At 41.6% G+C, this 12,159-nt stretch overlaps 1 protein-coding gene and 1 long non-coding RNA gene across 6 annotated transcripts in view; one reads left to right on the forward strand and one right to left on the reverse strand.

The window, feature by feature from the left end:
• The window catches only part of GABRA3 (gamma-aminobutyric acid type A receptor subunit alpha3), a 242,931-nt gene that overhangs the window by 202,531 nt on the left and 28,241 nt on the right, over positions 1-12,159 (forward strand). The gene's annotated exons all lie outside the window — the stretch shown is intronic.
• The window catches only part of LOC147341146 (uncharacterized), a 79,973-nt gene continuing 73,439 nt past the window's right edge, over positions 5,626-12,159 (reverse strand). For 2 of the 4 annotated variants that reach the window (XR_015159079.1, XR_015159081.1), the window contains one exon: positions 5,626-6,560. This is a non-coding gene — a long non-coding RNA (uncharacterized LOC147341146). The remainder of the gene's footprint in view (positions 6,561-12,159) is intronic. The other 2 variants (XR_015159080.1, XR_015159078.1) reach the window with 1 other exon arrangement.

Below are 12,159 nucleotides of genomic sequence, written 5' to 3' on the forward strand. Positions count from 1 at the left end.
GATTTTTCAAGAGGCAGGTCAGGTGGTCTGGTATTCCCATCTCTTTCAGAATTTTCCACAGTTTCCTGTGATCCACACAGTCAAAGGCTTTGGCCTAGTCAATAAAGCAGAAATAGATGTTTTTCTGGAACTCTCTTGCTTTTTCCATGATCTACCGGATATTGGCCATTTGATCTCTGGTTCCTCTGCCTTTTCTAAAACCAGCTTGAACATCTGGAAGTTCACGGTTCACGTATTGCTGAAGACTGGCTTGGAGAATTTTGAGCATCACTTTACTAGCATATGAGATGAGTGCAATTATGCGGTAGTTTGAGCATTCTTTGACATTGCCTTTCTTTGGGATTGGAATGAAAACTGACCCTTTCCAGTCCTGTGGCCACTGTTGAGTTTTCCAAATTTGCTCGCATATTGAGTACAGCACTTTCACAGAATCATCTTTCAGGATTGGAAAGAGCTCAACTGGAATTTCATCACCTCCACTAGCTTTGTTCATAGTGATGCTTTCTAAGGCTTAAGTCATGTCTATTTAGAAACTTACCAGTTGTAGGAGCCTTAGGAAGGAGACACCCTGAATCCCAACTAACTTTAGGGTATTTGGCAAAATGGAGTATATCTTAGGAGCCTACATGTCTTACAGTACTTTTTACATAAAAGGGTGGGAACTTTCAACACTTGTCTCCATGGAAATTACAAAGTAGGATACTCTTGTCCTTTTTTTCATTAGCTGGACACTGCTGTTCCATCTCCTTGTGGTGTTACAGCATGTCTGTGTTTTGTTCTCCCTCCATCCTCGGACCAGGGGAGGCAACCTAAAAAAAGCAATATTTGAAAAGAATTAAAGGACAACAGGGGACTTCCCAGGTGGCTCAGTGGGTAAAGAATCCTCCTGCAATGCACGAGACGCAGGAGACACTGGTTCAATTCCTGGGTCAGGAAGATCCCCTGGAGGAGGGCATATCAACCCACTCTAGTATTCTTGCTTGGAGAATGCTATGGAAAGAGGAGCCTGGTGGGCTACAGTCCATAGGGTCACAAAGAGTTGGACGAAACTGAAGTGACTGAGCATGCACGCATGCAAAGGACAACAGGATTTAGAGATTCAGAATTTGGTGTGGAAAAAGGCTATTCTTGAGAATGGTAACACTGAGTTTCAAAAGACTAGAGGTTTGTGAGAACATGACCTTTTGGAGAAGGTCAGTTGTTCTGTGAAGGTGGGAGGGAAGTCTCCGCCTGGCTAGTCTAGCTCTCCCCAAGCAGAGGGAGGGAGGAGGACCTTCACTGCCTGCATGTGCAAAGTGTACTTTCATTGTCCTACTGTGATGCTTTCATTTTTGGACGGAAGTTACCTCCTGCTCTGGGGTGCTCCTGCTGCTGCAACCAACCTCCTCTCTGAGATCAGTCGCCCCACTTCTTCCCACCACAGCCTGTGGGCAGAGAGTACCCAGGCTCCTGATGAAGGCTCTGTGCATCCCAGCACAGCAAGGCAAGCCCCTAAAGACCAAGGGCATCCCAGGCACCCCAGAGGTCCACCCAGCAGAATGGAGAGAGTTCCTGGGGCTACAACATCTGTTCATTCTCCTGACTTCTCCATCCCTCCTTGGTACTGCTCACCTGATATCACCTTTTGAGACCCATCATTAGCCATTTCAGCAGTCCCATCTTATTTCATTAAACCACTATTTGTTTAGCCTTTATCACACAGGCAATGCACGTTCATAATAGAAAAATTAGAAATGTCAGAGAAGCAAAAAATGTAAATTAAAATATTCTTAAATTCCATCTAGAAAAAAACTTTTTAGAGGAATTTAGTGCATTAACTGATTATTATACAGTTTGGTGTGTAACCTTTAAGAAGGTTCTGTTTGCATTTTTAATCATAAATATATCTTTATATTAATGGGACCATAATATTGATACTGTCTTACAAGCTGTTTTTTATGTAACTTTATATTGTAGGCTTGTTTTCTTGTCACTAAGTACATGATTCAAGTAAAATGTACACACAAGCTAGTAATATTTTTTCAGATATAATTGACATATTAGTTTCAAATGTACAGCATAATGATTCAATATTTGTCTGTGCTGTGAAATGATCACCACAGCAAGTCTAGTTAATATCCATCACCATACATAGTTACAGAATTTTTTCTTACACTGAGAACTTTTAAGATATACTCTCAATAACTTTTACATATGCAGTAGAGTATTTATAGTAGTAGTAATTATAGTCTCCATGATGAACATAACACCCTAAAGACTTATTTATTTTATAACTGGAAGTTTGTACCTTCTGATTCCCTTCACCCATTTCACCTAACACCTACCCTTGGGTTCTGGCAACCACCAATCTAATCTTTGTATCCGTGAGCTTGATTTTTTTGTTTTGTTTTTTGGGTTCCACATATAAGTGAGATACAATATCTGTCTTTCTCTGTCTGACTTGTTTCACTTAGCATAATGTACCCAAGGTCATTGCATGTTGTCTCAAATGGCAAAAATTTCCTTCTTTTTGTGGCTGAATAATATTCCATTGTATATCTATATATCACATCTTCTTTATCCATTCATCCATGGATGGAAACTTAGGTTGCTTCCATGTCTTGGCTATTGTAAATAATGCTGCAGTGAAGATGGGGGAGTATATATCTTTTTAAGTTACTGTTCTTATTTTCTTCAGATCAGTAAGTGAAATTGCTGGATCATATGGTAGTTCCATTTTCAATTTTTTGAGGAAACTTGATACTGTTTTCCATAGTAGCTGCACCAATTTACATTCCCACCAAGAGTGCATGAGGGTTACCATTTCCACACATCCTCACCAACATTTGTATTTTGTTGTTAGCTGTAAGTAGTTAGTAATAATATTTTAATAATCACAATAGACATATATTATTTATTATCTGTTTTAGTTACTCTAAAAAGAAAATGCCATCCTCTGAGGCCATAGCCAGCATTCTTGACAATGACAAATGTTGCTATCAGTGGGAAATGTAGCATTTCATTATGAAATTCAATGATATCTTCATCTTAATGGCTTCATACTTGTGGATCATAATTCATTTAACAAATTATTTATAATTATTTTCTATTTTAATGCTATAAACAACACTGCAAAGACCTTCTTTTTCCACATAGAATTTTCAGTTCAGTTCAGTCACTCAGTCATGTCTGACTCTTTGTGACCCCATGAACTGCAGCACGCCAGGCCTCCCTGTCCATCACCAACTCCCTGAGTCTACCCAAACCCATGTCCATTGAGTCGGTGATGCCATCCAGCCATCTCATCCTCTGTCATCCCCTTCTCCTCCTGCCCTCAATCTTTCCCAGCATCAGGGTCTTTTCAGATGAGTCAGCTCTTCACATCAGGTGGCCAAAGTACTGGAGTTTCAGCTTCAGCATCACTCCTTCCAATGAACACCCAGGGCTGATCTCCTTCAGAATGGACTGGTTGGATCTCCTTGCAGTCCAAGGGACTCTCAAGAGTCTTCTCCAACACTGCAGTTCAAAAGCATCAATTCTTCAGTGCTCAGCCTTCTTCACAGTCCAACTCTCACATCCATACATGACCACAGGAAAAACCATAGCCTTGACTAGATGGACCTTTGTTGGCAAAGTAGTGTCTCTGCTTTTTAATATGCTATCTAGGTTGGTCATAACTTTCCTTCCAAGGAGTAAGCGTCTTTTAATTTCATGGCTGCAATCACCATCTGCAGTGATTTTGCAGCCCAGAAAAATAAACTCAGCCACTGTTTCCACTGTTTTGCCATCTATTTGCCATGAAGTGATGGGACCAGATGCCATGATCTTCGTTTTCTGAATGTTGAGCTTTAAGCCAACTTTTTCACTCTCCTCTTTCCCTTTCATCAAGAGGCTCTTTAGTTCTTCACTTTCTGCCATATGGGTGGTTCATCTGGATATCTGAGGTTATTGATATCTCTCCCGGCAATCTTGATTCCAGCTTGTGCTTCTTCCAGCCCAGTGTTTCTCATGATGTACTCTGCAAAGAAGTTAAATAAGCAGGGTGACAATATACAGCCTTGATGTACTCCTTTTCCTATTTGGAACCTGTCTGTTGTTCCATGTCCAGTTCTAACTGTTGTTTCCTGACCTGCATACAGGTTTCTCAAGAAGCAGGTCATCTATTTCTGCTTTACTTACTATACCAAAGCCTTTGACTGTGTGGATCACAATAAACTGTGGAAAATTCTGAAAGAGATGGGAATATCATACCACCTGATCTGCCACAGAATTTTGTTCCTATGTAATTACCTGCCTAGGATCAAAACAGAATATTGAGATTGCTATTTCAGAAAGTAGACACATTAAAAATTTTTTAATACATATTGACAAATTGCCATTCTAAAAGGTTAAACAATTCATGCTCTCATTATCAGTGTATGAGCATGCCAGTTTCCCTTCACTCTTGGCAATGCAGATTTTATGGATTGAATTATGTGTCCCCCAAAGGTATTACCCCCAGTACCTCCAAATATGACCTTATTTGCAAATAGGGTTATTTCAGATACTAGATTATAGTCACAAATTAGTTTTGAAAACACGATATAGAGTACATCAATGAAGAGATGATTTAATGTTAAAATTCATTTGTAAACTCCAATAATATGCAGGTGTAAGAAGGAATGAGGAAGTTCTATGGGAATATCTACAAGATATATCATTGAGTAAAAAAGGCAAATACAAAACCATAAAAGACTATAGGATATATATTTGTATGTGGGCTTCCCTGGTGGCTCAGAGGTTAAAGCGTCTGCCTCCAATGCTGGAGACCTGGGTTCGATCCCTGGATCAGGAAGAATCCCCTGGAGAAGGAAATGGTAACCCACTCCAGTATTCCTGCCTGGAGAATCCCATGGACAGAGAAGCCTGGTAGGCTACAGTCCACGGGGTTGCAAAGAGTTGGACACGACTGAGCAACTTCCCTTTCACTTTACACTCTAGGTGTGGAGAGCAGGGGCTGCTCTTTGTTGTGTTATATGGGCTTCTCCTTGTGGTGGCTTCTCTTATTATCATCACAGTCTCTAGGTGTGCAGGCTTCAGTAGTTGCAGCACATGGGCTCAGTAGTTGCAGCCCACAGGCTCAGTAGTTGTGGCTCACAGGCTCTAGAGCACCGACTCAGCAGTGGCACATGGCTTAGTTGCTCCATAGCATGTGGAATGTTCCTGGACCAGAGAGAGAAACCATATCCTCTGATTTGGCAGGCGGGTTCTTATCCACAGTGCCACCATGGAAGTCCAACATGCAGTAATTCTAAGTCGAGGACCCTTCTTTGTTCCAAAGTCAAGCATGAATTAAATAAATAACTTAAATTTGTCAAACTCTCTGGCCAGTTCTTCACACCGCTCCCTACTTCAGCCCTGATTTCATTTTCCCTTGTTTGCAACTTTTACATTAATATTCTAAGAGGAACATTTGAATGTATGATCTTAGTTTTGCATCTTTCCTAGAAATTTGAAGTTTGTTAGAAAAAATTTTATTACTGTTATTGTGTATATTATTTATTTAGACATGGAACATAGGTAAGTGAAGATAAATTAGAAAATAAGAGCAGTGCAGCAGGTGTTTTGACCAATTCATAGACACCACTTTGTGGTTGGGACACCAAAACACCACAGTTGCTTAGCCAGAGAGACAGTTAAGCCCTGAGGTCACGATTTTGGCATGGGAGGCCACTGACACCAAAGGGCATGTCCAGTTTGTGGACGGGGGCGCCAAAACCCCACTACTGCATAGCTACAGAGGCGATCAACTGCTGAGGTCGCCATTTTGTTGCAGTGTGGCAACAGGCACCAGGGGGCGTGGCCTTTTTTCCTGGCTGGTTGCTGCTGATAGAGGGATCTGCTGGAGTTTCACTGTTGGCAGTGAGCTTCACTGTTGGGTGGAGCCTCTGTGTGTTCTAGTCTGTTTGCCAGAGCTAGGGGCTAGTGCTCAGAGGTTGGGTTCTCTCAGATGCTGCTCTCAAAGGTTGGGTTCCCTTGCAGGTGAGATTAGACTGCTGACTGTACTTTTGACGAGGAGATGTTACTGGCAGGGGTCCTAGTACCACCTCCAAGGTTTGCTCACTGTTGGCTGTAAGTTATACTACATCCCCTTGTGCAAGCTGACCTGAAATGATCTGGTCTTGCAGTTCCCAGAGCCTTCCCATGACACATGGCAGAAGTGGGCCTCTGGGGAACAACCAGGAAAGCTCGGTATCTGCCTTGGGTTCTCATTTCCCCACTGGAGAAACCATAGATTCAAAGGTACCCTCTTAGGTGCTGCAACTGAGCTGGCCTGGGGGAGGGAAGAAAGCAAAAACTGATACCACTTCTGTTATCCTTCTAATGTGGCTTTTCTTGCTTTTCATGCCAGGGGTTGGTGGGAGGGAGTGCTGCTTCAGCTTTATTTCTTGGATCTGGGATTTTCACAGATGTGTTCTTTTCCGTGGTTAGCTGCTAAACCACATTTTTATGACAGGGTTCTAAAGCCGGGACTGTCATATTCCACCACCTTACTGATCTTAAGTCACCCTCTTTGCTTCTTTGGAAGAGAGACAATTTCTCTGAAAGAAATTGAAAGAAAGAATAGAAAATGAGAATATATTTTAAAAAATATATTCAGTTATATAAAATAATGGCTAATTTGGTAAGTTTTTGAAAAGCCCACTTGCTTTCATTTCAGCTCTACACAGTATAACTTATATAAAACCTATAATATGTATTATTTATAAATGTTAAGTATTTTACATGATCAGATGTAGGATTAACAGACAGGAAGGAATTTAGAGATATGAGACTAACATGCAGAAGGAGGAAATTCCCCAAGCTAGTCAAAGTCCAACTGTTGTTAAAAATAAATCTTCAGTGCTTCACCAGCTGAGAGAAAGAGTGAACAGAGTACAGGGAAAGAAAGCAGTAGAAATGTATACAGATAGGAGAGAGGGAGAGAATAAGGAGAGAGTGGGAGGGGGTAGGGAACAAAGAAATAAAAAGATTGAAAAAGAGGCAGAGAGAAAGAAAAGAAACTCCAATGTTATACTGAAGAAATTCTATAATTTGGTATGAAAATTCTTTGCTAAATTAAAAATAAGCATACTTATATTTTTCATGTTCACATAAACAAGCTAGAAAGTGAACACACACACAGTATGGATTGCATATTGAGCTTTGGCTGACCAGATGGTTCTTTCTAGGCTTAGGTACAAGGGAGTGGGTGAGGTAGGAAAGTGGGAAATTACCTCATTTGGGAGACATGCTGAAACTAAATGAGGGTGGAGAGACAGAGAGGTGAAAAATAAGAAGCCTAACAAGAAAGGTAGAAATAATCAGATTGCATAGACATTTGGAGGCTCTTTGGAGAAGTTTGGATTTTACTCTTTGAGAGATGGGAAACTTGGAGAGTCTTCAGCAAAAGAGAGACTGAGTCTGACTTACATTTTAATAGATTCATTTTGGCTGCAACTCTGGGAATACATTTAAGGGGACAAGTACATAAGCAAGTCAAGTTAGAAAGCTATTACAGACTCTAAGAAAGAGATGATGGTAGCTTAGTCCAGAATGGTAACAGCAGAAGTGGTGGGAAGTGGTCAAATTATAAATATTAATATATTTTGAAGAAAGAACTATCAATGTATCTGAATCTGTGTCTACATTTGTGCATGCACACATAGAAACATGCATGAGGGAGGAAGAGGGAGCAATCGATGATGTTAAAGATTCTGAAGCATTTTGATCCATGCTTCTGAGAGTTACCATTTACTGAGATAGGAAATCTGTTGGAGGAGATATTTTGGAGGGCAAAGGAAATGGAGAGAATAAGAGTAAGATTTGGACATATTAGGTCAAGATACCTATTAGGTCCCCAAATGGTGATGTCTAATGGGTAATGAAATATATAGGTGTAGAGCATTATCAGTTCAGTCGCTGAGTCATGTCTGACTCTTTGTGACCCCATGGACTGCAGCACACAGGCTTCCCTGTCCATCACCAACTCCCAGAGCTCGCTCAAACTCATGTCCATTGAGTCAATGATACCATCCAACCATCTCATCCTCTGTCGTCTCCTTCTCCTCCTGCCTTCAATTTTTCCCAGCATCAGGGTCTTTTCCAGTGAGTCAGTTCTTTGCAGCAGGTGGCCAAAGTATTGGAGTTTCAGCTTCAGCATCCGTCCTTCCAATGAGCATTCAGGAATGATTTCCTTTAGGGTGGACTGGTTGGATCTCCTTGCAGTCCAAGGGACTCTCAAGAGTTTTCTCCAACACCACAATTCAAAAGCATCAATTCTTCAGTGCTCAGTTTTCTTTATAGTCCAACTCTCACATCCATACATGACCACTGGAAAAACCATAGCTTTGACTAGACAGACCTTTGTTGGCAAAGTAATGTCTTTGCTCTTTAATATGCTGTCTAGGTTGGTCATAACTTTTCTTCCAAGGAGCAAGCCTCTTTTAATTTCATGGCTACAGTCACCATCTGCAGTGATTTTGGAGCCCCCCAAAACAAAGTCTGAATTCCCTCTGTTCAAATTTGGGCTCCTTTTATACAGAAGATGGGGAGGAGCTCACTGTGGCACCAACCCATGGCTCAGCAGGACCACTAATGTTGGCTGGTTGACAGTTGCTCACTAACAGTGGCTTGCTTGGGGGAGGGACCCACTGCAGTGCTGACCAAGAGCTGAGTGGGGCTGCTGTAGCCTGCACCTGCCTAGCCCATATTACATTTCCCCACTGTCAGTGTCCATTCCACAGTCTTGTAGGAAAAGGGGTGGTGATATTTCTGGCTATCTCTCACTGAAAAGGGGAGATGCGGGAGTGATTGTGAAATGGAATTGATCAGTGTCAGGTTGGGAATATTTCTTAAAATTTTTGGTAAGCAATACAATTCTCTTTATCTACAACTATTTGAACCTGATGACATTCCTTCTACAATCAGATTTTAATCTCAACACATAAACTTTCTGAAGAGCAACCTTAACCCTTCTAAGGGTTCATAAACCCATTGCTCTCTGGCTTCTCAGGAGTTGAGTCATTTTCTAATGACAGTGAGGCTACTTTAAGCAGTGTGATATATCCATGGCTTTACTTCAGCTAACTTGACAGACGAATGCATGGTGAATAATACCATGTGTGGTCCTGTCCACCTTGCAGTCAGCTGGTGCTGTGGCCGCTGTTCTCTCCACGTTTTAAGGAGGATTCCGTCTCCAGGTGGGAAAGGATGTAAGGCTATTTCTATTGGATAGGCAGACCTGCTGGAAGCAAATACCTGAACAGTTAAAACTGTGAGATCTTTCACAGCATTTATAGATTCTCACACCTGGGCAGACACCTGGAATGGCAAACTATAGAAGATTTCAAAATGGCTTAAATTAAGCCTGTTTCTGGGAGCCGCTCTGATCGGTAGCATGGCAGCTGGAAAGGCCTTGTTGTTCAGTTGCTCACCTGTGTCCTACTATTTGCTACCGCAATGGACTGTAACTCACCAAGCTTTCCTGCCCTCCCAAGTTTGCTCAAACTCATGTCCTTTGAGTCAGTGATGCCATCCAATCATCTCATCCTTTCTCTCTTCCTTCTCCTCCTGCCCTCAGTCTTGCCCAGCTTCAGGGTCTTTTCCAAAAATTCAGCTCTTTGCATCCGGTGGAAAAAGTACAGAGCTTCAGCATCAGTCCTTCCAATGAATAGTCAGGGTTGACTTCCTTTAAGATTGACTGGTTGGATGTCCTTGCAGTCCAAGGGACTCTCAAAAGTCTTCTCCAACACCACAGTTCAAAAGCATCGATTCTTTGGCACTCAGCCTTCTTTATGGTCCAGCTCTCACAGCCATACATGACTACTGGAAAAACCATAGCTTTGACTCTATGGATCTTTGTCAGTAAAATGATTTCTCTGCTTTTTAATATGTTGTCAAGGTTTGTCATAGCTTTTCTTCCAAGGAGCAAGTGTCTTAATTTCACTGCTGCAGTTCACTGTCTGCAGTGATTTTGGAGCCCAAGAAAAGAAAATCTGCCACTGTTTCCACTTTTTCCCCATCTATTTGCCATGAAGTGATGGAATTGAATGTCATGATCTTTGTTTTTGGGATGTTGAGTTTTAAACCAGCTTTTTCACTCTCCTCTTTCACTTTCATCAAGAGGCTCTTTAGTTCTTCTTTTCTTTCTGCCATAAGGGTTCTGTCATCTGCATATCTGAGGTTATTGATGTTTCTCCCGGCAGTCCTGATTCCAGCTTGTGCTTCGCCCAGCCAGCATTTCGCATAATGTAATCTGCATATAAGTTAAATAAGCAGGGTGATAATATACAGCCTTGTCATACTCCTTTCCCAATTTTGAACCAGTCTGTTGTTCCATCTCTGGTCCTAACTGTTGCTTCCTGACCTGTCTACAGGTTTCTCAGGAGGCAGGTAAGGTGGTCTGCAATTCCCATCTCTTAATTTTCCACAGTTTGTTGTGATCCACACAGTCCAGCATAGTCAATGAAGCAGAAGTAAATGTTTTCCTGGAATTCTCTTCCTTTTTGTATGATCCAGGGGGTGTTCGCGATTTGACCTCTGATTCCTCTGTCTTTTCTAAGTCCAGCTTATACATCTGGAATTTCTCAGTTCACATACTGTTGAAGTCTAGTTTGAAGGATTTTGAGCATTACTTTGCTAGTGTGTGCTACTACTGCTGCTAAGTCGCTTCAGTCATGTCCGACTATGTGTGACCCCATAGACAGCAGCCCACTAGGCTCCTCTGTCCCTGGGATTCTCCAGGCAAGAATACTGGAGTGGGTTGCCATTTCCTTCTCCAAGCTAGCGTGTGAGATGAGTGCAATTATATGGTAGTTTGAACATTCATCGGCATTGCCTTTCGTTGGGATTGGAATGAAAACTGACCTTTTCCAGTCCTATGTCCCCTGATGAGTTTTCCAAATTTGCTGACATATTGAGTGTGTCACTTTAACAGCATCATCTTTTAGGGTTTTGAATAGCTCAGGTGGAATTCTATCACCCGCACTAGCTTTGCTCATAGTAATGCTTCCTAAGGCCCATGTGAGTTCACACTACAGGATATCTGGCTCTAGGTGAGTGACCACACCATCATAGTTATCTGGGTCATTAAGTTCTTTTTTATACAGTTCTTCTGTATATTCTTGCCACTTCTTCTTAATCTCTTCTGCTTCTGTAGATCCTTACCATTTCTATCCATTATTGTGCCCATCTTTGCATGAAATGTTCCCTTGGTATCTCTAATTTTCTTGAAGAGCTCTCTAGTCTTTCCCATTCTATTGTTTTCCTCTATTTCTTTGCATTATTCACTTAAGAAGGCTTTCTTATCTCTTGTTGCTATTCTCTGGAACTCTGCATTCAGTTGGTTCTATCTTTCCCTTTCTCCTTTGCCTCTTGCTTCTCCTCTTTTCTAAGCTATTTGTAAGGCCTCCTGAGATAACCATTTTGCCTTGCATTTCTTTTTTGGGGGGATGGTATTGGTTACCTCCTCCTGTATAAGTGAGTTAATGTCTTGACATATTTTAGCAATGCTCCTTTTTAATGTATGATTCAGTTTCTCAGTTTCTCATGTTGTTTCTGATCCCCAGGATGAATGTAACTTCCAATCAGTTCAGTGTTTTAGACACTTGTTGGGTTATGCTAGAGACAAAAGCAGGCCTGTTATCACTTTGGAGGATATTAAGTAGTCCAAAGCAGGGAATAATTTCCTTAAGGAGGACTTTAACCACTTCAGAGGCCTTTTCTGTCTGGGTAGGATAGGCTTCCACCCATCCTTAAATGGTGTCCACACATACCAGCAGGTTCTGAAGTTTCCTACAATTTGAGGCATTTGAATAAAATCTATTTGCTAGACCTCAGTGGGGCAAGTTCCTTTGTTCTGGGTCCCCATCTGAGGCTGTCTGAAAGAGGTTTTGGGGTTAATTTTAGCACAAATCATACAATTCTGAGTGACTTGCTAGATGGTCCTTTGTAGGTGAGGTTCCATTATATGTTTCCAAATCCACTGTAACTTGGCATCTGTCCCATAATGGGTGCTGTCATGAATGTGCTGCTGCAGCACAGTGTCCAGGAAAGTGACAGGGATCAAAACAATTCTTCCTTGTGCATTACATTTCCAATCAGGTGAGTTATGGTCAAGAGTGAAACCCACTCATTGGCCCTCTCCTCGTCCTTTTCTGA

This window comes from Bos grunniens, chromosome X, assembly GCF_055505025.1.
Source record: "Bos grunniens cultivar Pamir isolate PY7600 chromosome X, Bosgru_T2T1.0, whole genome shotgun sequence".
Classification (NCBI taxonomy): Eukaryota; Metazoa; Chordata; class Mammalia; order Artiodactyla; family Bovidae; genus Bos; species Bos grunniens.